The sequence below is a fragment of the Rattus norvegicus genome, chromosome X (assembly GCF_036323735.1).
Source record: "Rattus norvegicus strain BN/NHsdMcwi chromosome X, GRCr8, whole genome shotgun sequence".
Classification (NCBI taxonomy): Eukaryota; Metazoa; Chordata; class Mammalia; order Rodentia; family Muridae; genus Rattus; species Rattus norvegicus.
In genome coordinates this window covers 138,493,338-138,520,373 of record NC_086039.1, presented here as the reverse complement: position 1 = coordinate 138,520,373, position 27,036 = coordinate 138,493,338, and the positions used below count along the sequence as shown (strand labels likewise).

The following is a 27,036-nucleotide window of genomic DNA, read 5'->3' as shown; positions in this document are numbered from 1 at the left end:
GAACTCCAGTTCTAGGCAACTGGACATTCTCTGGCCTCCCTCAGTGTGCCTCGGTGTGCACTAGACACCACACATGGGGCACAATAAACTCACACAGGTGCGTATACATACACAGAAATAGAAATTAAAACCATCTGTGTCTGCCGGTGAACACCTTTAATTCCAGTACTCAAGAGGCCGAGGCACATGAATCTGTTAAGTTTGAAGCCAGACTGGTCTACATATACAAAGTGAGGCTATGGAGAAACCCTGTCTCAAAAAGGCAAAATAATAATAGTAACAACAACAACAAAAAACAACAACAACAACAACAACAACAACAACATATAAACCTTTAAAGGAAGATAGTCTGTTCCACTCGTCCTTACTTTTCCTCACTTCATTTTTTTAAATCATAGAACGACATTATTCTTTTGACATTTTAAAGAGTGTATCTGCTGTTGAAAATTTCTCCTCAATTCTGAAAAGATGCATTAATGAATGTATAAGCTGTATCATCTCTTAATGTTTTCTCAATGTTTCAGGTTTCCCCTTAAAAAGAAAAACAACCAAACAAAATTTCTGCCATGTAAGCAGGACTATTATCCATGTGTATGTGAATATTCTGGTTCCTGTAAGCCATTGAGTGGCAATCATAGAACAAGTAAAGTGTACGGTAAACAGGCATAGGTAAAACCTCCCTGTAAAAACTTAAATGGCACCAGGGTGACTGCTTTTAACTTATAACTATAAGGAAACATGAGGATTCATTGTTTTATAAAATACATAGGGCTCTCACTGTGTTGGATTTAATTTTTTTTTATAAAACATACAAGTAGGTGGAAAAGCATGAGGTCATTTCAGCAGACTAGTGTGTAGGGGTCATAAACAAGGCGCAGATGTAAATTCAAGGCAACTGTGTTTAGCAAGCAGGATAAACAGATTAAAAGAAGCATTCTTAGAAATCCAGAGACTATGTTGTAATTCACCAACAAGGAAATACACAGCTCCAGTAAATAAACTAGAAAAAAATACCTGCATAAAAATATCTTTGATCGTACTCCATGGTACAGTTACAATTCTATGTGAATTCATGAAAGATCCAGTGGGTTGGGTGGCCACATTTCCTGAGGAGACTGTGGAAGAAGAGTGAAGCTATCCATAAACCAGGATTTCTGGATATAATTTCTGTACAATGTCAGCAAATGTGTCAGTACCTGCCAACACACCATTATCCTAGAGGATTCACTAGAGCAAATTAAAGCCTTCTAAACAATCTTTGGGCCTAGGCCCTGAGAAGCCAGGAAGGCAGTGGAGATTAACTCACAATGTGTGCTACTGGGTGACACTGGTCGAGTGACAGCCTGGGCTCAGAGGAGACTTAACATGAGAAACCAAGACTCAGGGCCTCAAAAACCAACAGCTCCAGGGCCACAACCTCCTCAGAGAGCAAAGGGGGGTTTCTTTACACAACCTTTGAGGTGGGACCCTTAAACCAAAAGCTCCAAGGCCATGACCTCAGAGTGCAAAGAGGGTCCTTTACTCGACCTTTGAAATATGGACCTTAAATCTTAAACAGCTTCAAGCCATGGTCTCAAATGGATTTAGCCCTTTAAAAGACCTTTGAGACTTGTCTGTTTGCAAGTACTCAGCAGGGCATGGAGGTTGCCATCTCTTTCTTCCCAAAGCCTGAAGCAAAAGGGCAGAGCCAAACAGTTGCAGATCTGGCGCCACGGTCTCCTTGTGGTGCTGAGGGGAGGGGAGCAAATGAGGGGGCGGTATTGGGGGTGGAGCAGTGGAGACTTCGGGGACCCGGGAGCCTTAGGGCATAACTTCTGGAAGCATAGACTGGCGCTTTATGACTGACTGAGCTGGCTCTGCAGCAGGTCGGCAGGACTGCGGCTCTCTCAATTGTGGCAGCAGCAGCGGCCTTTTCGAGCCAGACACTGCGCGCAGCTCCTACAGCGCCTTCTGCAAGGGGCTCACACACACGCTGCTCACCTTCTAAGACCTGCCCTGGCGCCTGCGCGTGAACTTCCCCTACTTCTACATGGTGGCCTCCGTGATGCTCAACGTCCGCCTGCAGGTGCGGATCGAGTGAGCAAACGCTCCCCGCCGCGGCGGAGAGGGTCACCCGTGCCTTCCGCGCCGTCCTGGCGGCCACAGTAAGGACAGCGGGGCCACACGGTGCCTCGAGACTGCGGCGGGGGACGCAGGCGGCACGGCCGGGGCCCCTCCATTTTAGGTCTCTGCTGAGGGCCTAAGGAACCGCATCCCACACCGCAAAAACCTTCACAGCCCAGTCCTTTTCCTCTGCATCCAGAGAATCGCCAGAGTCTGGCAAACCTGTTGCCTCCCCATTGGCCGAAAGCGGGAGAGGCCCAAAGAAGGGATGCTACCACAGGACTTGATTTACCAGGCCCTGTGCCTGAAGGTAGGCGACCACAGGTTGGGATGGGGGCAGATGGGTATGAGGTCATGGCATCTGGTCTGTGGGAATAAAGAATAGAGCCGGCACATCTGCCACCTAGCCAAGCTGGGAAAGTAAAAAGGTAGGCGAGGCTCTTCACAATTCCTGGTAGTGTGGTTCCTTGATAGGGTGAGAGAGAGCATGGTATCTCGGAGGGTCAGCTAAAAAGGTAGGTAGTGTGATTCCTTGAGGGGCTGAGGGGCGTCACCAGCACACAGACAGGGAGCCCCTCCCACCCACCTTCCAGGCATCCAATCCCTTTTTGTGCAGAGGACTCATGAGATGTCACCTGAACCTGACAGGGACAGGGTTGGGCCAGTGAGCTCCCAGGAATGCCCTAGACAGCAAAGATTTATCTATCCATCTAAGTCAGGTGAGCAGTTAAAATAAACAGTTCTTTTTGAACCAATCCGCAGGCCTGTCCCCTTCTTGGCGGGGACGCCCAAGGATACTCTGCAGCTGTGCACAGTTCTTCCCAAATTGCCTCCAGCACCGTTGGGGATGGTGCAGGGGACTGGACTCAGCCACTTATTCCTAACCCCGTCTGAGGGCATTTCTGAGACTCTGCATCTGCAGACAGGGAAGAACAGGAAATAGTTGGTTCTAGCCATCTCTTCCCCCACAAGCTGCTTCTCCCATCTTCCCTGTGTACCCAGGCTCCCTGAAGTACTGCAGGGACACCCGAGAGACCCACAAGCCCATCTACCAACCATGACCTGCATGGCTACTGTGTGCCACAGGATCTGGAGACGTGAAGGACCCCAGAAGCAGGCAGCTGCTCTCAGAATAGGACAGAGAAGGGGAGCACACAGGAGGCCAACTCTGAAGTCTCTCTTTCTTTTTCAGACATTGGTCTTCTGGGTGATGGCTCACCCCGTCTCTGAACATTTCAAATCGGATCCTAGAGGTGCCACTGTTGCTGTAGTAGCCCAGGTAGCAGCTGAGTGAAGAGCCTGCCTAGAAGGAGAGGGGCCTTTCTGGTGAGCCCAGAGGAGTGAGGTGGCTCAGGTCTCCTGGTCCCTCCACAGAAAAGCCTTGGACACTGATATCTCCCAGTAAGTGTGAGGGAGATGTGCTCTCCCACCTGTTACAGGAGAAGAGGAGAGAGCCCAGCCTGTCTTGGACCGGCATTCCTCCATCCCTGCTACAGTTTCTCCACAACCTGGCAGGACATTGGGGTTGGGAGGGAGTGGAGAGCTACCAAGGGGCCTAGGGAGAAAGAGAGGCCATGAGATAGGGGAGCTGGACGTCTGCATTCCCTTGGAGTGGTCTGAAAGACGGGTGAACAGTTGATTTCATAAATAGAGGGTAAGGTTCAAGGATTTCCTAAAATGTCCAGCCCCCTCCAGAACCAAGCCCCCCACTTCTCTGGTGCTTGACTAAGAGCTCCTGGGCTATTGTGTGGTATGGACAGCCGTGAGGATGGCATTGTGGTTTATAGGGTCATGATGTCACTGGAAGGTTGAGGAGATGTGGCTGAGACCCATGGTATGGCCCTGTTTCTCTGTTCCCAGCTCGCAGGCCCATCCCTGGTGTCACATGGGAAATCTCATCCAGATAAGCAGAGGACAGCCTGTCCAGGAGGCCCTATCTAGGGTAGAAGTTGTGATCTCTCAATGCCCAAGAATGGCCCAAGGGATACTTTTGTTACTTATCCCACACTCCTCCAACTTCTCTGGTACTGTTATCTCAAGGTCTATTCATTCCTTTCCAGCATGCCAGCCGGCCAGCCCCAGGGACAGAGGGGCCCAACTGCCCACTCAGAGTCAGATAAAGATCTCAGTTTGTCTCACCCAAAGGGCACAAACTGAATGGTGGCTGCCACATGGCCTCTGCTGCTCACCATAGGGCAGGACTAATGGCTTCCTTCTCCCAAGTTTCACTAGTAGTCCATGTACGTATGTTTGAATGCATGTGTGTGCGCCTATATGTAAATGTGTGTGATGGGGTGGAGTCGTTGGGTAGGGAAAGGAGCTCCTGGAAATCCCCTGTTTTCCAAGTTACAGGAAGGATCATGGACTACTGGGAGAAATGAGTGTGAAGCCTGAGGCCCCTTCCTCTTAGACCTCACACTACTACAGGGAAGCTCGTCCCTGCCCATGCTCAGACATCGGCTATGGTGTGAGATCAGAGCACTGGTATTAGGCTAGACTTTGGGCCCAGTGATGTCATCCTGGAGAGAGGCAGAGTTAGGACTCAGCTTTGAGCTCATGTCCCGTTCTGGCCCTGATTAGTCTGTGAGCTTCTGCTTTGGCGTCCCCTTGGCTACTTTTGTTCTTCCGTGGTGCCCTCGCTGTATGATGTCATGGTGCCCTTGCTGTATGATGTCATGGTGCCCTCGCTGTATGATGTCATGGTGCCCTCGCTGTATGATGTCATGGTGCCCTCGCTGTATGATGTCATGGTGCCCTGTATTTGCAGGCTGTATGATGTCATGGTGCACTGTATTTGCAGGCTGTATGGCAGGCAATGGAGCTTCAAATTCAGAGACTTAGCCTGGATGACCTTACATTTCCATGTGTGTTGGACTCTGCCTGGCCAGCTCCGTCCGGTCAGAGATAGGGTTTTCGAAATTGTCACGTTATCTCCCAAAGGTAAAAGAACATCTGTACACCAAACACTGCCTGTCTGCCTCCTGTTTCTGGTGGGTGCCATACCTTATCCTGGGTGGGGAAATGGGTGGGACATGGGACAGCAAGCTCCAAGCCAAGAGGGCAATCCAGAGATGAGCAGAGAACCTCCTCTCCTTCAGAACCTCCTTCCAGATCACCCTTGACAGGACGACCACCCTCTGATCTCCCCTCTATACATACATACACACACACACACACACACACACACACACACACACACACACACACCCTAAATGGGCAACAGTGGAGCCAGGCCCAGAAGGCTCCAGTTGGTCGCATTAACATGGTTCAGAGAAAGAAACTGAATCAAAGTCGTCTCTCTCATTCTAGGGACTGGAGTCAAGGTGTTGAATGCAAGTTGAACCTCAAGAGTAAGGGGAAATGGAACCAGTGTCTGCAGGCCACTGTGTGCAGCCAAGTCCTCTCTGCAGTAGTAAGTGGTAAAGCCCTCAGTGCCTTTTGGCAGACAGCTTGCTAGGCATGGCTGAGAAGATAAAGCACCCACCAGAGGCTGGAGCTGGAGCCTGCTTTCCTCTCCTTGCCTTAGCTCTGTTTTCTCAGAGCCCCATTCTAGGGGAGTACCTAAAAGGTCAGGAACTCTAGGGCTGAGCTGAGGTGTGGCTTAGTAAAAGGACAGGAGGCTCAGTGGGGAGGAGCCCAGAGGAAGTCAGACAGGAAGGCTGTAAAGAGTCCTCTCAGCAGGGAAACTGGAAGTAGTAAGGCAGCAGACTGGGAAGGAAGGGAGCAAAAACTTGTCAGAAGTGCAGGAAGCCATCCAGGAAGGGATGATGCACAAATGCATTGTGGGAGACAGAAGGGAGTCAGGAGATGTTTCTAGGAGGGTAGAATCATGAGGAGCAGGAGGCTCAGGGTAACTGTAGACCCCATGGGAGATAGCTATCTCAGGAAAAAGACATAAACCTGAAGAGATGCCCAAGAGCTTCTTGGAATACAATAGGATACTGGGGTGCGGTGGGCGAGTAAAGGCTGCAGAGGAAGGCTGAAGAAAGAAGGCCAGAAGCTCAAGGGAAATCTCAGGTTCTGGGGAGGGAGGCAGCAGGCTGCAGGCATGGTAGGATGAGAGGATAAGTGGAGGATATTGGGTGCTGAAAGCCCCGAAAAAGGCGGGAGCCTTGAGGAAAGGTTATACTGTGAAGCAGGCAGAAGGATCATAGAGTGGGGTGGGAGGCTAGAGAGGCAGGCCGTAGACTCAGCGGGAAGTCTGGGATGAGAGGGAGTAGCTGGAGGAGGACAGGTTTAGAGGAGGCCCATCATCCCAGAAGAAGGTTAATGAGGCCCAGGACAAGGGCAGGATGCTGAGAAGTATAGAACCTCAGCCAGGACAGAGGATCAGAAGAGAGTATGAATCCTCTCACAGAGCATGAGCTCATGGGTCTTGTGGAAAGCTCTAAGGGCTGGGAGGAGGCTGGCAGAGCCAGGGGGTACTACCCTAGGGAGAGCAGAAAGCTAGGACTGAGAGCCATGCTGTCCTGGGGATGTGGTATTCTGGGAGGGAAGACAGAACACTGAAAAAGGTAAGCTGGAAGGAAGGCAGGAGGTTCGGGGACTGGGAGAGGGTGCAGGTTTGGGAGGTAAACAACAGGCCTCAGGAGAGTGGGAGACACTGAGGAAGGGAGAAGCTAAAAGAGGCCCAAGGGCTGGAGGCCCAAGGGCTGGAGTCATAACACTGGAGCTGATCTGGAAGGGGAATGGCCTGAGGCTTGTGAGGGCAGTGGGCTGAAGAGACAGGCAGAGTGTCATGGAGGACTGAGTTGGGGTTTGAGTAATAGGGCTGGAGGACAGAGGAAAGAGGCATGAAACTGAGGAGGGCTAAAGAGACAACAGGAAACAGGGAAGCATCTGTGGAGAGGTGTCAGAGGAGAGGTGACCAAAGGCCTGGGAGAATGGAAGGCTGAGGAGAAGGGCACATACGTGAGGAGGGCAAAACACCAGAAGGATGTGAGAGGAAGGAGGTTCTGTAGGAGAGGAAGACGACTGAGCAGATGAGTTATTTGGATCCTGAGGACAGCAGGAGAAGGGCAAATGGAGGGTGAGGAGGGAAGGAGGTTCTGGGAAAGTAATGGCACTGTGGGAGGGTATAAGTACACTGAGGAGAGCAGGAGCCATGGGGGGAAGGGCAGAAGGCTGAGGCAGTGAGCCTGAGGCTAGGGAGTCCTGCAGGAGTGGGATCTGAGTCTGAGGAAGGGCAGGGGTAAGGGGAGGAGCCTCAAGGGAGCAGAAGGCTGGAGAGGGGGCAGGGACAGAATAGAAAGGTGGACTATGGCCAGAGGCCATCAAAGCCGAAGGAGGGTCTGTTTGACTTAGAAGGCAGAGGGGAGGGCAGCAGGCTCCTCAGGAGGAAGGCAGAAAGAAAATAGATGGCTAAAGGAAGATGGGAGGTTAGGGGAAGATTAGGGGAAGGAAGGCTTGAGGAGTCAAGAAATCTGGGGGTGGGAAGCAGAACGCTGGGGAACAAGATGGGTGGCAACAGAGGAGGACAGGGTGGTTTGCATCCAGAGAAAGGAAAGAGGATGGAGGAGAGGAGACTTCAGGGAGGGCAGACATTCTGGGAGGACAACAGCACGGAGCCTTGAGAGGAGGGTAAGACACTAAAGGAGCTCAGATGTGCACTTGTAGGCTAGGAAGCTGATGACAAAGGCCAGGTGCTCAAGACATGGTAGTGACATTGGGAGCTAGGTACCAGATGAATAAGGATGGGGGTGTGTGTGAGGAAATTCTAGGATTCTGGAAGCAGGTAGAAGGCTGGAGTGGAACATTGAGGGGTGTCAGAAGGCCAGAGGAAAGCAAGCTGCCGAGGGGAGGGCAGGAGGCTAAGGTGTAGAGGGGAGGAGGGCTCCTAGAGGATGGGCCGGGTGGCAGGAAACTCAGGACTCAGGAGGAGGCTAGAGAAACACTCAGACCTAGAAGGATGCAGCTAAAGGCTGGTGAGGAGGCCTAGGAGGGCTTAGGAGGTTCTGGACAGACACAAACCATAGGTAGAATGGAGCAGGGCCTAGGTAGGATAGTTGGAGACTCGGGCAGGGGGCAATAGGCTGTTCAGGACCAAAGCTGGAAGAGCAGGGTAGAGATCAGGGAGATGGGCAAGCAAGTCAGTAAAGTTAGATGTTGGAGTAGGCAGATAGCTCAAGAGTAAGGTAGTGGGCTAGAATGGAAAGACTTTAGGAGGGAGTCTATCTGAGGAGATATGTAACAGAAGAGAGTAAGAGTTTGGGGAGACAGGCCCCATGCTGAGCAGGGTAAGAAGGTTGGCAGAGGATAGGATGGTGGGAGGAAGGCAGGGGCTGAGGAGCAGGGTTCAAAGCACAGAAAGGAAAGAAGGTTGAGGGCTGATCTGGAAGACATGTGTACCAGCAGGCTGAGGAAGAAGCTGGAGATGAGCACGGAGTCTAAGGCATATGGTGTGGCAGGAGACTAAAGGAGCGTCCAGGGATGAGGAGGATTACAAGATGCTCATGGAAATGGAAGAAAAACAGAGGGCGGGCTTGAGAGGGCTGTGTAGAAGACAGCATTGGATGGAACTGAGGAGAAGGACCTGGAGGAGGAAAGAGGGATGCAAGGACAGGTTTAGAGGGTGAGGACAGTGAGGAGCAGAGCAGGCTTCTCAGGGGAGGCATGAAGCTGGTAGTAGAAGGAAGGGGTCGAGGAGGAGACAGACCAGAAGCTGTGGGGGTATCTAGGAGCACGAGTTGCAGGGCAAAAGGGGAGGCTAACGAAAGGGCTGGGATGAAGTATACAGCTACAGGGAACAAATGGGAGTGAGAAGAGTCTGAGGTGAAAAGGGACAAGAGAGGGTGAGAATCTGAGGAGGAAGGTACGCAGGATGGGGGTAGAAAGTCAGGGGAGGAGCAGGAAGCTATGGGAGAACTGGGGGACACTAGGAAATGAGAGAGGACTCAAGGGGCACTAGGAACTGGGCAGGGGACAGGAGGCTGGTGTGTGGGGCAAGAGCTTCAGGGAGAATGGGGAGTGACAGGACTCTGGTGAAAGAAGGGTGTTTGGGGTGGGGCTAGGGGACAGAATGCCTGAGAATGAGGACTCAAGGGTTGTAGGAGACTGAGGAAGGGGTCGGAGACTCAGTGTAAAGGGAGGAAGTAGGAAGTAGGATGGGAAGGTGAGGGAACAGGGCAGAAAACTTGGGGCAAACATTGCAGGATGAAGAGGAGGCCAAAGGCCCACAAAAGGGTCTTAGGAAGACTCCAAGACGTCTCTCTAGAAGGACAGATCCGAGGTGACCAAACAAAATGGAGCCTGCGGGTGAGTGTGGAGGCTATAGGAGGTTACAGAGCACTACAGTATACTGAAGAGGGCTGGGGGATGGTGAGGGTGTTGGGGGCTGGGGGGGTCACTGGAGAAGGGCACAAGAGAGGACATGTGAAGAAGAGGGGAGAAGGAACACACAAAAGGGGATAGTGGTGAGCAGGGTAAAGGCTAAGGGTTGGGGAAGAGATCAGGGAGCTCAGGGACAGGGCAGACGTGCATGGAAGAAGCCAGACGCTGGAGGGGTGAGCAGTACAGGTAGCTTAGCAGAGTTAGAAGGATGGGGACAGACAGAAGATGGACCTGAGGACATGGTGTTGGAGGTGACAGAATACTAGTGAGAAGAGACAACAGGAGATGTCAGGAGACTCAGCAGGAGGTCCTTTGTAAGGAAAATAGGAGAGTACCAGACTAGAGAAGACCAGGGAAGAGGTGAACTGTCTTATGTGTTGGACTAGTGAGCTCTGGAAATGGAGGAGTCTGGGGGAAAGCAGGCTTAAGGGGATGTCTTAACGGCTGTGGAGGGACACCAAGTCTGGATAGGACATTAAGGAGGCTCAGGGTGAGGGTATCAAGTTCCAGGCGGTCCCCAGAGACAGAACTGGGTGTGGAGAGTGTCACCAGGGATGGAGTCTGAGAATGGGGTCAGCAGCTCTTGAGAGTGTGAGGCTCTGGGACTACAGAAGGGTAATGGGGTTAGAGTCTTAAAAGAGAAGGGGAGGAGCATAAGAGAACAAGCCTGGAGAGGAGGTCAGTAGGAGCATGGAGAGGAGAGCAGGGCACACAGTGGGGTTGCTGGAAACTAAGAGGGAGTGCAGGAGGTGAGCTCATGCCATGGGTAGAGGCCAGAGGTAGGAAAAAGATGGTCAATGTCTAGAAGATTGGAAGTGCCAGCCCTGTGGATAGGGGTAGGAGTCTTCTGCAGCTGATATGTTTGATAGGAGGGAAGTGTATTCCCAGGCAGAGCAGGACACGGAGGACCAGAAGCTGTCCCAGGGTTCCTAAGACTCTGAGTACCAGACCAGGAGGGTCCAGTTGAAACTTAGAAAATGGAGAACAGAAAGTAGTTTGTCAGAAGGGTATAGGATAGTGTAAGTGACTGGGTAAAGGCTAATGCCTGTGCTGAGATGTCAGGAACTTGGGGAGAGGGGGCAATGGCTGGGGATGAATGCAGAAGTCTCAGGAAGTGTGGATCAGAGATTGAGGTAAGGGAGAGATCTAAGTGTCATGGCCATGTAGGGAGACTGGAAAGAGCTGGAGAAGTCTGGGAGGATGGGGAGACTTCATAAGAGGGCAGGAGGCTCAGGGTGTGCCAAGGTGACAAGACGCAGTGGAAGAAGGCAAGCTTGTTGATGTATGTATTTAATCCCAGCAAATGGAAGGCAGAGGCAGGTGGATCTCTGAGTTTGAGGACAACCTAATCTACAGAGAGAGTTCTAGGATAGCCAGAAAATAATAGTAATGATGATAATAATAATACTAACTACTACTACTACTACTACTACTACTACTACTACTACTACTACTACTACTATTATCATCATCATCATTATCATTAGCAGCAGCAGCAGCAGCAGAGGGACAAAATCTGAGCAGGAGGATAGGAGACTCTGGTTGAGGGTAGCAGCTTCCAAGAGGTCCCAAGGGACACAATCTGCTGAGTAGTCTAGGAAAGATACTAGAGTTATAGGCCAGGCAGAAGAGTTGAAAAGTCCTGAGTTTCTTCGGAGCATCCAGGAAGACAGAAAGATGTTAAGGATATGGGGTAGACTAGAGAGGAGTGGGAATAGGGAAGAGTAGAATGTTGAGGAGTGTTAATGGGATAATCAGGAGGGCAGGAGACAGGGATTGTAAGAAATGAAGGCAAAATGCAGGAAGGGACACGGTGGCCAGATGTCATGGTGAGGGGCGGGAGGTTAGAAGTGATGGCAGAGGTCTGGAAGATTGGAAATCTTCTATCATGGGGTAGGATTCTCAAGAAAGGGTCTTGGACAAGTGGGAAAAGTGGGAGAAAAATGAAGTTCTTGTGGAGACTAGGACACCAGAATCAGTCACAGGGTATATAGGAATCCTGGTTCCCCAGGTCAGGAAACTCCAGTGATGCCTCAGCAGTGGAGGCTAGAAATGTCAAGAGGTGGTTATTTCCCTAAGGACTTGGTAGCTGGCTGCGTAATGGGCAACATTTGGTTTTAAGTGTCGGAGCCTCAGGGGTAACAGAGCAAATAGTAGGGAAGGGGGGATTGGTCTCCAGAGTCGAGGCTCAGAGATGATGGTGAGGCAGAGTTCTAGGAGTGGAGAAGGCTGAGGATTATAGCATGATGTCTCATGAGAACAGGAGGTTCAGGGAATGCCTTGGAGTCTGGAGGAAGACAGTATTTTGATAGGAAGGGGAGGGGGCTAGCAGGAAAAGGGGATGGCTAGGCTGAGCGTAGGTCCCTGGAGTGGGAGATCAGATTCAAGGTACTGAGCAGTCTGTAAGGAAGATCAGACTTTGGTGGAGGGACCACAGTGCCATTGAGTACTCATAGACACTAACAGGCTGGACACCCTGTCAACAGGAACTCTGCTGAGCCTCACTGCCTCACTGCCTCATCATCTGGCTTCTGTATGGACTAGAGGAGAGTCATTTGCCCTACCCTGCTTCTCCCAGAAGCGTTTGTACCTTCTTGACCCCAGGCAGGGCTGCCTTCTGTAGTGCTTATTACCACCCCTAGAAGAGAAAGGGTGACAGCCTGGTGTAGACATGTGGGGTATGGCCAGCTTTTCACCCACCCCTGAGCTAGACAGTAGCTCACACTCTCTGCCAGGCACAGCCCTATAGTGCAAAGCCCCAAGAGGAGAAGCAAGGGGAACTTCCCTTACCTCTAGGAACTCCATGGGAGAAACCCCTCTACCAGCCCTCCTACAGCCACCAGGGAAAACAGGTTGGAAACAAAGCCCTTCCCTGTAAGGAGTCATAGGCAAGAAAGGACGGACACACCCAGGCCTTCAATTCTACTTCCTTTCCTCCTTAGGTGACCTTAGCACAGAGAATACAAAAGACTGGAAAATCAGACAGGAGGTGAGAAGCGTAGGTGGTCAGGACAGGGGAGTACACAAAGATCAAGGAAGAGAAGAGAAGGCTATGTTTAGAGGTGTCTCACAGTATCAGGAGGACAGGACTGTAGCAAAGAAGAGGCTCAAGGAGATGGGAATGTGTCAGTCCAGTGAGGTTGATGTTCTACATGTAAGTTTGGGGTCTTAGGGGAAAGCATGCTTCATGTTTCAGAGGCGATCATGAAGCATGAAGATTACGCGCTAGGCTGGGCTTATGAAAAGGATACCCAGGAGGCATGCTGCAGAGGGTACGAATCTAGAAAAAGTATCAAAAGCTGCTAGGGGCAGGAAACCTGGGAAGAGACCAGGAAGTTCTCTGCAGGGGAATGGGAGGCTCACATAGATGGGAAGATGTCAGGAAACTGGGGCGTAGGTAGGAGAACTGGATTGTGTGCAAGTAAGCAGGAAGCAATGACAGGGAGAAGGATTAGCCTGGAGGCTGAGTGAATCAAGGTGAAGAGTACAGAGAAAAGACACGTAGCAGAGAAGGTAGAGGTTCATGGAAAAAGGGAGCCTGTTGTGGACACGTCAGCTTAAGAATAAGGCCTCAGTTCCAGACAAAAGAGTAGGATCTGGGAGTGGACATCTGGCTCAGCACTCAGGACCCCTCTGCTCTTCCACAGACCTGAAGTTTCATTCAAAGGATCCACATGGGGCTCAGAACACTGTGAAACTTCAGTCCCAGAGCAACCAGTAATGTCTTCTACACTATCCTGTGACCATGTGTGTACTCTCTGCTAAGATCATGCATACAGGCAAAGTGGCTATTGAAAGAAATGATTTTGAAGAATGAGGAGATTTTACTAATAAAGGAGAGTTTAGTTCATGCCTAGGAAGCTTGGAACACAGAGTACTGGACTGAGGAGTTTTGCATGGCCGTATTTTGAATGGCAGCTAGAGGAGGAATTAGGGAAGGGGAGAGGGGGAGTCATGAGCAGCTTGGGATGCTATGGGAACCTAAGAAGCCTAGAGGGGACAGGAGAGAAGTTGCCTATGGAGGTGTGACAGAGCATGAATTGGACGCTTGGGTTTGGGCAAAGATACGAGGAAGGCAAGATGCAAGCAAGTGTGGGCAGAAGGGCAGGGAAATCCAGGGCGGGAGGGGGAATAGCAGACTCCAAAAGGTCCCAAGGGTCAAGGGGAAGTAAGTGGACTGGAGTGGTTATCAGGGACTTTGCAAGCTGGGGATGAGTGAATGTTCCTGGGGAGGGTATGAGGCTAAGGGAAGCCAGAAGGTTGGTGATAAAAGAAGAATCAGAAGAGGGAGAAACAGAAGCCTGGGGGACATGTTAGTAGGTGGATGGGGAGGAGGACAGGAGATATGTGAATTGCAAGAAACCAAAGGGGGGGGATTACGAGGACACTGCGTGATCTGTGTCATTTGTAGGATCAGGAGGTTGGAAGTGATGACATGATTCTGGAAGATTGGGATGCTGGTAAAAGGATAGGAATCTAGGGCAGTTAAGAACGCTGTGAGGACGGGAAGAGGTTCAAGGGAAGAGTAGGAGACTGGGTTCCAGAAGCAGCCCCAGGGTGTCTAGGCTTCTGGGTATCAGCCTGGGGATCCAGTTTAGGCTTGGGAGGCAGAGGGCAGGAAGGAAGAAGGTAGGTCAGGTGGCTACAGTAGTCTGGGTAAAGACTAACACCTGGGTTGAAATGGTAGGGGTTCAGTAGTACAAGAGCAAATGGCTGGGGTGGAAGGTTAAGGTCACAGGTCTCGTTGGTCAGAGGCTGAGGGGAGCCAGAAGTGCAGGATTCGGCTCTGTGTAGAGGGGCCTAAAGGAAGGCCAACATCTGGGGAGGATGGCAAGACTACTCAGGACAAGAGGCTCAGGGTGTGCCTAAGAGGACAGAAGTCAGGATTTAGAGAGAGATCAGAGTACACTAAGATGGCGACAGTATGGCCTGCTGTGAGTGCAGATTTCCAGACTGGAGAGGAGGAGGGTAGGGGCTATAGAAGCTGTGAGGATGTGGGGAGATCTTGTGGAAGTGTAGAATCCCGAGAGAAAGTCGGGGGTTGTCTGAGGGGACAATGCCACTGAGGAGAACATGGCAGTCACTTGTAGTACAGAAGACTGGAGAGGAAGACTGGAAACTGAGACACTGGAAGGCGTGGAGAGAAGGAAGGCAAGGGTCAGGGAAAAGAAGAGGAGGCTAATGAAAAGTAGATGGCTAGGGGTGGGCAGAATGCTGGAGAGGAAGGCAGGACAGCAGAGCCATGGGGCAGCTGCTTACAGGGGAATCAGGGTGGAGAGAGAAATACTGAGTACCAGGGGAGCTCAGGTGTTTTACATGGATGTAAGGAGTCTTAGGGGAATCTAGGATCGGATGTGGTAGGGTGAATTACCTTTTGTCTAGAAATGACCCAAGAAGGTTTCCAGCAGAGGGGGCTAGACAAGAAGGACGGGGATGAGTGCTGTAGGGGACAGTCCCAGCCAGGGGCAGAAGTGGAACTGGGAGAGAAGAACAGGAAGCTAGGGAAGAGGCCAGTGGGAAGAGAGTGGCTTGGGTGGATGGTGGCACAGCAGAAGAGACAGAAAGGAGGCTAGAAAGGAGAACAGGAGGACGTGGAGGTGAGCATGAGTCACTGCAGAAGGAAAGAAGGGTGAGGATACAAACAGGGTGATAGACAACACGATAGAAGGTCTGGTGCTTGGCAAGAGGCTGAGGACAACGTTGGGGAACATGAGAGGATAAAAGAACCAAGACATCAGTAGAAGCCTCCTAGAAAGTTGGAAGCCACCTGGAGGAAAGAAGGTTGCATAAAAGGGCCCAAAGGTCAGACAGACGAGGACAGTCTCATGCTGGAAACGTGGCTTTGAAGTCAGGACAGCTGTCTACTCTTCCAGAAGTCCAAGGTTCAGTGCTCCTACATGGAGTCTCAAGTGCATTGGAGCCTCCAGTCCCAGGGGATCCAGTGTTCTCTTCTAGCCTCTCCTGAGACCAGCAGTGCACCGGGTACTTACAACACGGGCACTTGAAGAGCTAGTCACAGAACAGTTTAATATTTTTAAAGAATAGGCAGTCTTTTTTAATAATAGGAAAGGTGTCCTTTTTCTGCAGTGAGAGTTGTAACACTCAGTGCTGGAGGGGTGGTCTGGTCCGGGGCAGAACAATAAAAAAGGAATGCGAGGCTGTGAGATGGCAGAGGCCTTAATCAGGAAGCCAAGGATAGCTTAAAATGCTATAGGAGAAGCCCAGATTAGGGAGAGTGGAAGGGTCCTGCTGAGGAGGACTTCAGTGTGGGTTGGAGGCTCAGGGAACAATGTGTCGAGGGAGGAGGGGAAGACACACTGGTAGGTTCTGAGGCTTGGGAAAGGTACAAAGTCTGGAAAGAAGATGACAGGAAGATCCCAGGGAGGGTTCCAAGTGGCCCCAAGTTTCAAGGTTCAGCATTAGAGGATCAAATACACAGGGAAGCTCTCAGGAGGTTAGTGATGGGAGCTGTATGACCTGGAGAAGACTAGAAGGCTGAGGGAGGGTGGGAGGAGGATGATGTCAGGGGGCAAAAGAAGTGTCAAATGAGAATATGAAAAGCAGAAGGCTGAGGACGATGAAGGAAAAGAGGGCCTGAGACACAGTAGCAGAGCAAGAGGATGAGGGGGAAGGAATAGAGGAGGGACAGAAGTTGAACATCTGTCATGGGGAAGGGCAAGAGGCTGGAGGTGATGGCAGAAGTCTGGAGGATTGGAAATGCTGGTGCTGGGAGCAGGATGATAAGGGAACAGTAGGGGATGGGACAAGTGGCAATGATGAGAAGAAGACCAGGAAGGTTTGGGAAGAGCAGGACATTGGGTGTGGTCCCGAGTTGTATAGGAATCCAAGTGTGGAGTCTGGAGGATCCAGTGGAGAGTTGGAAGAGGGAGGCAAAACACGAGACTGGAGGTCAGGTGACTGCACACATAACTAGCTGGTGAAAAGGCAAACCCTAGCATGAGCTTTGAGCAGGCTGATGACGGGCAAGAGTAGAAATGGCTGTGGAGGAAGCAGGAAGCAGGGCTGCTGGGAAGGGGACTGAAGGGCAGATGACTAGGTATCTGGGCTAGGTAGGGAAGCTGCACAGGACAAAAGTCTGAGCATTCTGGGATGTTTCTGCTCAGATGAACAGGACACTCATGGTGAGCCTGTGAGGCCAGAGGTCAGCATGCTGAGAGAAACGGTAGTGAACTGGAATATGACAGGATAGCCAAAGTGAGGGTAGGTCCTCACATTGGATTGGAGAGACTGGAGGCATTGGTGGCTGCAGGAGAGGGGAGGGAGTTCGTGGCAGAGTGGAAACACGGGCAGAGAGTCAGAGGCTTGCTGAGGGTACAGTGCTGCTAAGAAGGGCAGAACTCTTTTCATGGGGAGGATCCAAGACTGCTGAGTAAGGTAGGAAGTTCAGGGAGACATTAAAAGCCTAGGAGGGAAGAAAGGCAGAGAAGATGGCAGCGCGGCCAGGGAGGAGAAGAGAAGGCTAAGGGCAGAATAGCAAGTGGACAAGACACAAGGACAAGGAGGGTCAGGTGTTATAGCAGGAGGTGAGGAGTCAGAAGGAAAAGGCAGGATTGGGTTCTCCTGGGAAGATACGGAAGTCGAGACATTAATGCCAGGCTGGCATGGAGAGGAGGAAAGGGTGGCAGCTGGGGGAGAGTTGAAGCCTGGGAAGATGACAGGGCATTCTGAAGGATGGGAGAAGGCTCAGATGGATGATGGCATAGTGGGAAAGTCAGAAAGAAGGATAGTAAGGAAGGATGAGGATAGAAGGATGAGGAGGTGAGCACAAGACGCTGTAGGAAGAAGGGTGTGGATGTGGGCAGGAGAATGAGGTTTTATAAGAAGGCCCTGGTTGGCAGGCTGAGGAGCTCACCCAGGGAAGGTGAGAGGGCAGAAATCTCATGAAAAGGTGGAATCCAGCTACAGGAAAAACTGCAGAATAGGGCCAAACGTTCAGATCAACTGGGGGAGTTTCGGGCTGGAGACAAGGTATGACAACTTTCTACTCTCAGGAAACTGGTTTTATTCAAAGGACCCACAGGGAGGCTCACAACCATCTGTGACGCCAGTCCCAGGGATCCAGTGTCATCTCCTGGCCTCCCCTGAGAGCGTAGAGGCATTTGGTGTTTAGAACACATGCAGGCAAAACATCCATTCACAGGAAAATATTTTGTAAAATTCTGAGCACGGGGGATTTTTAACCACAGGGAAGAAGTCAATTTACTCCAGTCACGATTGAAGCACAGAGTTCAGGAGAAGGAGCTGGTGTGGGTGGGGTACTAATTAGGACATAAAGGAGGACATAGTGGAGGTACTAATTAGGGGATAGAGGAAGGGAGCAAGCTGGTAACGAGGGCAGGAAATCAAGGGCAGCTTAGGGTACTATGTAAGGGAAAGAAGACTAGGCTACAGAAGAGGGCGGGTATCTCTCAAGACATGTTAGTATTGTGTAAGTCAGGATTTCAGTGTCAAGGCCTGGGTTGGAGGCTTGGGAAAAGCATGGGTGCTTGGGGTAGTAAGGGGCTCAGAAGTGCTCAGGAGGCAGGGAGCCAGATCAGAGGCCAAGAGGCTCTCTGCAGGGTGGGAAGTGGCTCTGAGGTATGGTGGTATGGCAGGGGGACAGAGTGGAACCTAAGGAAGGAGAGCAGGTGTATGTGGAGGTGAGCAGGAGGCACTGTGGGAGATAAGGAGAGAAGAGTGTAGGCAGGAGGTGCCAGGAGTTGGCAGGAAGATGGAGGAATCTGGGTCAACTGTGGAAAAGAAGACTGGATTGAAGGAGTCAGAAAGGTCACTGAAAAGTGGGAGCATGCTGGAGGAAAATGGGTTTTAATACAGGGCCACAAGTTCAGCTAGAACGAGATAGTGTGGGGCTGGACATCTGTCTCAGCACTCGGGTCAACTGCCTGCCCCTCTCCACAGGCTGAAAACTTGAATTGAAGCATACACATCATCTCACAACAGTTGACAAGTACAGTCCCAATGGGTCTGATGCTTTCTTCTGACCAGGAGTCCACTTGGTGCTTTGAATATACACATAGGCCTAAAGAGCCACTCACAGAGAAGTGTAATGATTTTTAAGAGTGGGTTGTTTTTACTAATAGAGAGGAATATAGATTGTGTGTATGGTATTTGGAGAACTGAGTACTGCAGAGAGGCTCTGGTGAGAGTGGTATTCTAAATAGGGGTTCAAGGGTCATCTGGGGAAGGTAGGAGTCTAGGAGAGAGGGGAAGAGGTCAAGGGAAGCCTTAAGATGCAATGTGGAGGTAATGGGGCAGACTAGGGAAGAGGAGAATTGCCTGGGAAGCAAAATTACATTGTTAGAGGCTGAATTAGAGGCTCGGGGTGTCAGCACAGGAGGCTGGAGGAGGTTAAGATTCCCATTGGTAGGTTCAGAAGCTACGGAGAGGGGAAAAGTCAATGAAAGAGGACTAGAGGCTTGGGGTGAAGGTAAGAAGTTGGGGAGGCTCCAGGAAGTTCTGAGACATGAGGAGGTGAGGAGACTGGGAAAGATCAGAACAGTTGCAGGGCATGAGGACCTCATGCTCTCGAGGAGGGTATGAGGCCCTAGGAAGGTAGATGGATAATACTTGATGGGGGGGGGCAGAATCCTAGGGAACACATTAGGAAGACATGGGGAGGAGGGCTGGAGACACAGAGGCATCAAAAGAAACTAAGGGGGATTCAGTAGGATTCAACTAGATGCCGTGGTGTATGTAGGAGATTGGGAGTGGTGACAGATGTCCAGAAGACTGGAAAAAAAACCGGCTGTAAGAACAGAGGTAGGAATCTTGGACAGTTGAGAAGGCTGTGAGGAGGGCAGGAAGTTCTGCGGGAGATTAGGACTCTGGGTTCTAGAAGTAGCCCCAGGGTGTCTCAGTTCCAAGCCTGTGGAATTGGGTGGAGCCTTAACAGATTCAGGGCAGAAAGGAAGAGATCAGTTGACTAGTGACAGAGTATCTGACTTAAAGGCCAACATCTGCATGGAACACTAGAGGCTCGGGGGCAAGTGAGCAAATAGCTGGGGGTAAGAGTGGGAGTCTCCAGAGTCATGGGTTGACGGCTGAGGTAAAGCAGAAATTGATATCAAGCAGAGCTGGATAGGGAGACGAGAAAGGAGGGCAGAAGTCTTGGAGGATAGCTAAACTATTGAGGACGGGAGGATATGAGTATGCCTGGGAGAACAGAGGAACTCAGGAACTAGTGAGGGAGAGTCATGGCGAGGGTCAGTGTATGTCTCCATACACTGGTGTGGTAGGATGGATGTCTTCAGGTTTAAGAGGCTGTGGGAAGCACAAGATATTGTCTGTAGTGTGGAAGCTGTATTGTATCTTAGAAGACTGTTCAAGGGCATGGACCTACTGAGAGGGGCAGGATGTGTACAAGGAGGACAAAAGATTGGGCTTTAAGGCAGGGTATCTAGGGAGACCTGAGAAGCTTCAGGGACTAGAAGGTCAGAGAGTAGTGCAGAGGCCTGGGAGAAGACATGGAAGTAGGAAGCCATAGGTATTCTGCTTGCAGAGTCTTAGAGAAAGTGGTTCATGCTTTGGAAGAGAGGGGATAGGATTGCAGTAGAGAGGGAGATGACGGGAATGGGGATACTAAGACCAAGTGACTTTGAGTGTTGTAGGGGGCTGTTAGAAAAGGCAAGATGCATACTACAGAGAGGTTTACTAACCAGGGAGAGGAGAAACTAGGCCGGGTTAGCCAAGAAGAAAACAGACAGACAAAGCATAAGTCCGAGGGTTTCAGGATCAGAGCATGAGCTAGATGCTCAGGGATGGGCAAGGTATCTGGAGGAGGGCAAGATGCCTATTGGTACATCCAGAAGCTGTAGAGGGACACAAAGTCTAGGCAGAAAGACAGGAGTCTTGGGGTGAGAGTAGGAGGTCCTTGGGGGATGTCAGGAGCGTTCCAGACTAGATATGAGGGATGGATGCTCCTAAGAGTAGAAGGCTCTGAGGAAGAAGAAGGATGGAGAGGATCTTTGGTTAGAAGAGAGAATAGGACAATATGGAATGGAACAGGGGAACACATTAGGAGGCAGATGGGAAAGTAGGAAACAGAGGGGAATGCAGGATGGACAGGGTGGGTGGTTGTCATGGCGGGGAGGTTGGAAGTGATGGCAGAGTCCTGGAAATGCTGCATCTAGGAGAACCATGTTAGGAGAGTGGAGGAGGTTTAGGTAGGTGAGAAGTCTAGAAGTCCTTGTGGGAGCTTCAGAAGCAATTCTTGAGGTTTTAGAAACTAGAAAAAAAAATGTTCAGAAATTCAGTGGAGGCTTTAGAAAGTAGGGCAGAAAGCAAGAAAGGACATCAGTTGGCAAAGGACAAAAAAGTGGTCAGGGGCCATTAAGAAGAGAAGGTTGTGAGATCGGAGGAGGCTTAGAGGGGGACAAAGTATAGGACACAGGGCCACATGCTTTGCAAGGCAGCAGGAGAACAGGGCTTTGGAAGAGGGGAAGTCAAGGGAATGAAAGAGACAAAAACCAAGGGAGTTCCATTGTTGGACAAGATGAGGCAGGGAGGTAGGAGTCTGGGAAAAAGGCAAAGTGTCTGGGCGGAAGGCAAGATGTATGCTACAGAGAGAACCATGAACCAGGGGATGTAAGCACTATCCTGGGTTAGGTAAGAGTGTTGAAAATGAGGGGTACAGACAAGAGTTCCAGTGTGCAGGGACAGTCAAAACTGGGGGTGGCCAGGAGGCCTGGTATGCTCTCTGCAGGAGGGGAAGTGATTGGTGTATATGGTAAGGTGACAGGAAGGGGCAAAGCTGTGCAGGAGGACAGGAATATTTGCAGGAGAGCTAATGACAATGTGGGAAGGGGGATAAAGACAGAAAGATGAGGGAGTGATAGGATGCTCGGGTTTGGCAGGATGATGGGGGATCAGGGTGGACAGTGGAGAAGACAGGTGTAAGGGAGCGAAAGGCTTATAGGAAGATGGGCTGGAGAATAGGGACTCAAGGGCTGGTAGCCTGGGAGATTGCAGCTAGGCATCTGTCTCAGCGCTTAGAACATCTGTCTGCTCTTCCACAGGTCCAAAGCTTGATGCCAAGTACCCACGTGGGATGCACAATGGTCTGCAACTCCAGTTCCAGAGCACCCATGGCAACCTTCTGCCCTATTCTGGGACCAGACATGCAGCTGCTGCTTCAAACACTCGCACAGGCCAAACAGCTGTTCACAAAACTATGCAATGATGCTTAAGAGAGGGAAATTATTTTTTAATACTTTCAGAAGAGTGTCTACACATGTGACGGTTGGAGAACTGAGTATGGAAAGAAGGTTCTGGTGAGAGTGGGATTCTAAATAGAGGATAGAGGAATATCTAGTGGGTAGAAGACTTGGAGAGAAGGGAGGAAGTCAAGGGCCATGTAGGATTCAATGTTGAGTAATGATCTTAGACTGTGATGGAAGGCAGGTGCCTGTGGAGGAGGGCTCTAGGCTCAAAGCATGGATTTGAGGCTCTTCTGTGGGAAAAGACATCTGTAGAGAAGGATAACGTTCCCATAGTCGAGTCCAGAAGCTCTGGGGGACGACAAGGCAGAAGGTTAGGGTAAAGGTGATAGGCCCCAGTAGCTCCTCAGGGACATTAGGAAGTGAGTAGACTGGGAAGGATCTCAGGAGTGTGGAAGATTGGGTCTGAGGGTGCAGTGTTCTTGGAAGGCAGGAGGATGTAAGTGAAGAATTCTACAAAGGAGGAGAATGAGACTCCGGGAAAGCAGAGGACAGGCTAAAGGAGTGTGACAAGGGAGAAGACACAAAGGAATTGCAAGAAACTAAGAATGCAGGAGGGACGGCAACCAAGCAGAAGTCACGGGAGAAGCAGGAGTTCAGAAGTAATCACAGAGGTCTGGAAGGCTAGAAATGCTGGGTGTGGGCTCAGAATGCTAAAGATGGGATAATTTGTTTAGGGCATATGAGCAGGGTGGGATAAGGGAAGGAAAATTTCTACGAGAGATTGGGACACTGTGTTCTAGAGGTAATCTCAGAATGCTTAGGAATCTAGGTATCAGCCAGGGAAGGTCCATTTGAGACTAAGCAGGCAGAAGGAAAATGGCGAGAGATTGACTTAGGACAATGTAGGTAACTGGGTGAAGGCCAACTCCTGTTTTGAAATATAGAAGGTCCCGGAGCAAGCGAATAAGTGGCTGAAGAGGAAGAAAGGGACTCTTAGGTCAGAAGCAAGTTTAAATCTAGGTATGAGGGTTGTTGTTGTGAAGAACCATAGGTGAACAGGAAGTGAAAGAGGACAGTAGGCCAAGGAGGAGGGCAGAAAGATGAGGGTGGATGCAGGAGTGTCAGAAGGCGGCACACACCTGGCTGTAGGAGCCCTGGAAGGATAGGAGTAGGGAGCCTTGTGTTGGAGGGGGGGACTGGCAGACACAGAAGGTTCCTGTGAAAAGACCACAAAGGAAGGGAGTCATTTTGAGAATGACAATGTCTGCTTAGGAAGACGTTGCCTAGAGTATGTCTAGAAGAACAGAGTTAGTCAGGATTTAGAGGGCATGGTAGGAGCCTAAAAGGATCACAGGCTGAGTTCAGGTCCTGGAGTGGAGGATGAGTGTTTGACAGCTTGGGGGTCTATGGAAGAGCAGGATGGTCCCAGAAACTTGAAAGCCTGGGTGAAATTTCAAGGCACTCTGAAGGCATGAAGATTGCTGTTGTTGACACACATGGCAACAAAAGATGGGGATAAGGACACATGAGAGACTAGGAACACTGATGGCAGGGAAAGGGCAGAGGCTAGGAAGGAGGAGAGGCTGTGGTAGAGAAGGCTACAGTGCTGTAGAGGAGAGCCTCATGTTTGGCAGTTTATCAGGAAGACAGAGCAACTGCAGAGAGGACGATCAAGTTCAGAAAGAGGGTAGCTAGTGAAGTTCTCAAGTATTTACATAGTCTAGTGGAAAGCAGGATTAGGGATGCATCAGGACATCATAACTACAGGTAGGGGGTGATAGAGATGGTGGTGGCGGTGGTGGAGGTGGTGGTGGTGAGATATTTGACTTGACTTGAGCTCCAGAAAGCCAGACAGAAGCCAGTAGGCTCAGAAAAATGGGAGGTGGCTTCGGCTTTGATGGATGGTAGGACTGAAAAAAAAAAAAAGACAGAGTACTAAGACAGAGGACTGTGGGTAGGTCAGGAAGAACCATAGTGAAAGTCAAGGAGATTGTCGATTTATTCAAGAGGATGTTGGGAAGGTGTGGTGGGAGACCAGAGGGTCAAGGGAGGCTAGGAAATGAGGAATGGGTGAGTTGAAGACAAATGGAAGGACAGAAAACTTGTGAAAGGTGGGAGCTGCAGTGTGATGCCAAAACTTCAGCTGGACAGGAACAGTCTGGGGACAGAGAAATGCCTCAGCTGTTAGAACAATTGTCTGTTCCTCTAGAGAACCCAGGGTCGATTCCAAGCCCTTTCCAACCAAAGTCCTGGGAAGCAGACTCTCTGCCTTCTTCTGGCCTCCCTTAGGAGCACGCAAAGTCAGAATGTTCACACAGACCTTTCAAATAGGGTGAAAGTTCAGGTAGAATAGGGAGTATAATAAACAGAGGAAAGGTGTGAATGAGGTAATGAGCTGATGAGTAAGAACCTGTTGGGGGAGATCTGTACCTTGAAGAGGAAACAGACCTCACAAGGGAAGCTTGGAACATGCAGAAGGGAAAAAGTGTAGGAAAGGGTTTGGTGAAGAAGACAGCAGGCTCTGGAATGGTGGGAGGCCAGGGAGGACAGAAGTCTGGAGAATGTGACAGGATAAAGAGTGATAGCAGGCGGAGGAGGAAGGACAGGAGATCAGGGAATGTTGGAAAATAGAAGCAGTTGCCAGAATGGTTGATGGTTTTCTAAGAGGACGCTGATTACATGAGGTTCAGGAGTCTGTAGGAGCCTGACCCATGATACAAGGTGGGAACTTTGGGTAGGAAGCTTGGGAAGAGTCTTGTTTACTGTCGTCTTGGTTAGAACATGAAGTTCTCAAGGAAGCTCACTTGTACTTGGGACACTAGGGGCTAGAGAAGAGTAGGGAAGAGGCTTACCGGGGAAGTTGGAGGGAACTTTAGAAGCTGTGGGAGAAAATAAACCCAAGGAATGCAAAGTGCTTACGAAGTGGCACAGCTTATGAGAGCAGTCTGAGAGGGAAAATAGAAGAGACTGGAGAGGGGCAAGGAGTCTCAGAAATAAGAGCAAATGAATATGAATTTGGACGAAGAGCTCAGTTGGAGGGCAGAATCTGTTGTGATGATCAGGCATGTGGCTAGAGGCTGGAGGAGAAAGCGAACAGGCCACTGATGGCTAGATAGGCCCTCAGGACGATCAGGGATTCATGATGTAAGGGGAGGAGAGCTAGAGGCTGGCAAGGACTGGAGGCTCTGGGAAAGGCAGAGAGCTCTGAGGTGGAGACCAGGAAGTTCGAGTGGAAATTAGGAGGCTAGTGAATGGTCGAAGACTGTAGAGGACCACAGGATCTAGAATAGGAAGTTAGAGACGGCTGTGATGAAAGCTGCAGGTTCCAAAAAGTGAGGGAATTTTAGAAGAGGGCAGAAGGATTAGTGACGGCCCAGAAAGCCATAGGTGAACAGGAAGTGAAACAGGACAGTAGGCTGAGGAGGAGGGCAGAAAGATGAGGGTGGATGCAGGAGTGTCAGAGGGCGGCACCCAGCTTGGGTGTAGGAGCCCTGGAAGGATAGGAGTGGGGAGCCTTGTGTTGGGGGCAAGCAGCAGACGTAAGTAACAGGTTCCTGTGGAAAGGCAGTTTCTGGCAGAGGCCAGGGGATTCTGGTAGTAGAAGAGCCTGTGAAGTATACCGGAAGTTGACTAAGGAGAGCAAGCATGAGCCTCAGGGTATGATGCAGGCCTCAGACTGTAGATGGTCTCAGAGTAAGGCAGGAGGCTCAGCCTCACAGTGAGTCCTGAGGGAAGAAGGAAAGTTGGAGAGAGGTGAAGAAGCTCATGTGGATAGAGTGAGGACATGATACAAGTTTACTGGGGAGGGCAGAAGGCTCTGGGGAGGAATGGAGGCTGGGTTCAGGAGAGGTGGTTAACCTAGATGTTTGGAGTCTGAGGATTATGAGTGCAGTTCAAAGAAGGCATCCAAGGAAGGGTAGATGAGGAGGAATCTGGGCACCAGGCCAGCGAGATACTAGGAGTGTGCTTATGATAGCAACAGACACTGGGATTGGGAGAATCTAGGACAGGGTATAAGGCTCAGGAGGAGTGCAAGACACTGGGGAAGGGACCAGTAGTTAAAGAGACAGTATGAGGCTTGGATGAGACACAAGGCTAAGACAAATGTGAGAAGTGTGGGGCATGGGAGAAGTCTAGAGGAGAACAGACAGATGCATGCTATGGGGTAACAGGCATAAAAGCAAGGAGGAAGACAAGACTCTCAAGGATGGGGGAGCAAGGACACATGGGAGGCATAGGTATGTGCAGAACAGTAGGTAAGATCTGAATAGTAACAACAGGATTTGAGATGGTAGAAGGGTGGTTAGGCCATCAAGTGGGCTGGGGAAAGGATGGGAGTCAGAGGTAGAGGAGGGCAGGCTGATTAGGAAGGGTGTTGATGTTTGAAAAGGAGCTCTAAATGCTGTGTAAGAATGCAGGAACCCCCTAGAAAGGTCTGGGAGGCAGTGAAGCAGGACCAGGGTGGATGTAGGAGACTTTGGGATGTCTTAGGTATGTGGGGAATATATGGGCAGAGGGGGAAAGCAGAGGGGAAGGGAATAGTTGCAGAGGGCAGAAGGCACATGGTAGGGTGAGAGGACTCTGGAGGGAGCAAGGGAGAGCAGGAAGCTAGGAGAAGTTGTCAGAGGCTTAGAAAGGTAGGAGCTCAAGGGAAGGCCAGAGCACAGGCTGGGTGGGCAGGGCAGGGCAGAAGTCTGAAGGACAGAAAAGACTGGGGAGAGGGGAGGTAGGATCTGGGGTAGAAAGCAGGGAGGAAACTAGGGGATGAGGGCAGAAGGCTCAAGAGCAGCAGGGCAGGAGGGTAACAAGGAGGGTAGGGAGTTGGGAAACGGTGTGGACATGAGGGAAGGTGGCTGGACAGGAGGGCAGAGGGTTCAAGAAGAAGCTGGGGTCCCGGAGACGGTGTGGAAGAAAGCAGAAGGCTGAGGGGAAAGGTTGAAGACTGGCTGGAGAGATGAGTTGGTTTTCTGAGTGAGAAAGGCCAGGGTCCATGAAGAAAGGTGTGGAAAGAGGGCCCAACATTTCTCAAGGAGCAGCCTTCCTAGGGGAGTCAGAGATAGGCCCAGGCTATTCAGAGCATCCTGGATTGAGGTGTTCAAGGAACACTTGCTTGTCACCAAGAGCTCCCCACGGACCAGAGTGCGCTGATAAGAAACCATTCCTATCCAGCCTTGGTCGTGGTTCTTGTACCCTGTAACAGTACAAGCATGTACCCAAGTCCCTGAGCTGCACTGTGTCTGTCCCAGTCATCCAGCAGGTCCCACGGTCCCTCCTACTGTTGCAGGACCACATAGTTCCTGTGAACCCAGGGTCCAGACCTATGGGTGACTTTGTGTGAGGAGTAAGCTCTGCTCTATGGGGACACTGACCAACTTAATTCCGGGGGACTGGATGGCGGTTGGCCATGGCTGTGGATAAGCACTGC

General features: G+C 50.7%; 1 long non-coding RNA gene across 1 annotated transcript; it reads left to right on the top strand.

Annotated features, from left to right (window-relative positions):
* The first annotated feature begins 1,822 nt into the window (after nt 1–1,822).
* On the top strand, nt 1,823–21,638 carry LOC102550394 (uncharacterized). Its single transcript, NR_110728.2, has 5 exons — nt 1,823–2,413; nt 3,296–5,515; nt 9,255–9,357; nt 13,080–13,179; nt 21,468–21,638. It is a non-coding gene; the product is annotated as an uncharacterized LOC102550394 (long non-coding RNA).
* The last annotated feature ends 5,398 nt before the right edge of the window (nt 21,639–27,036 follow it).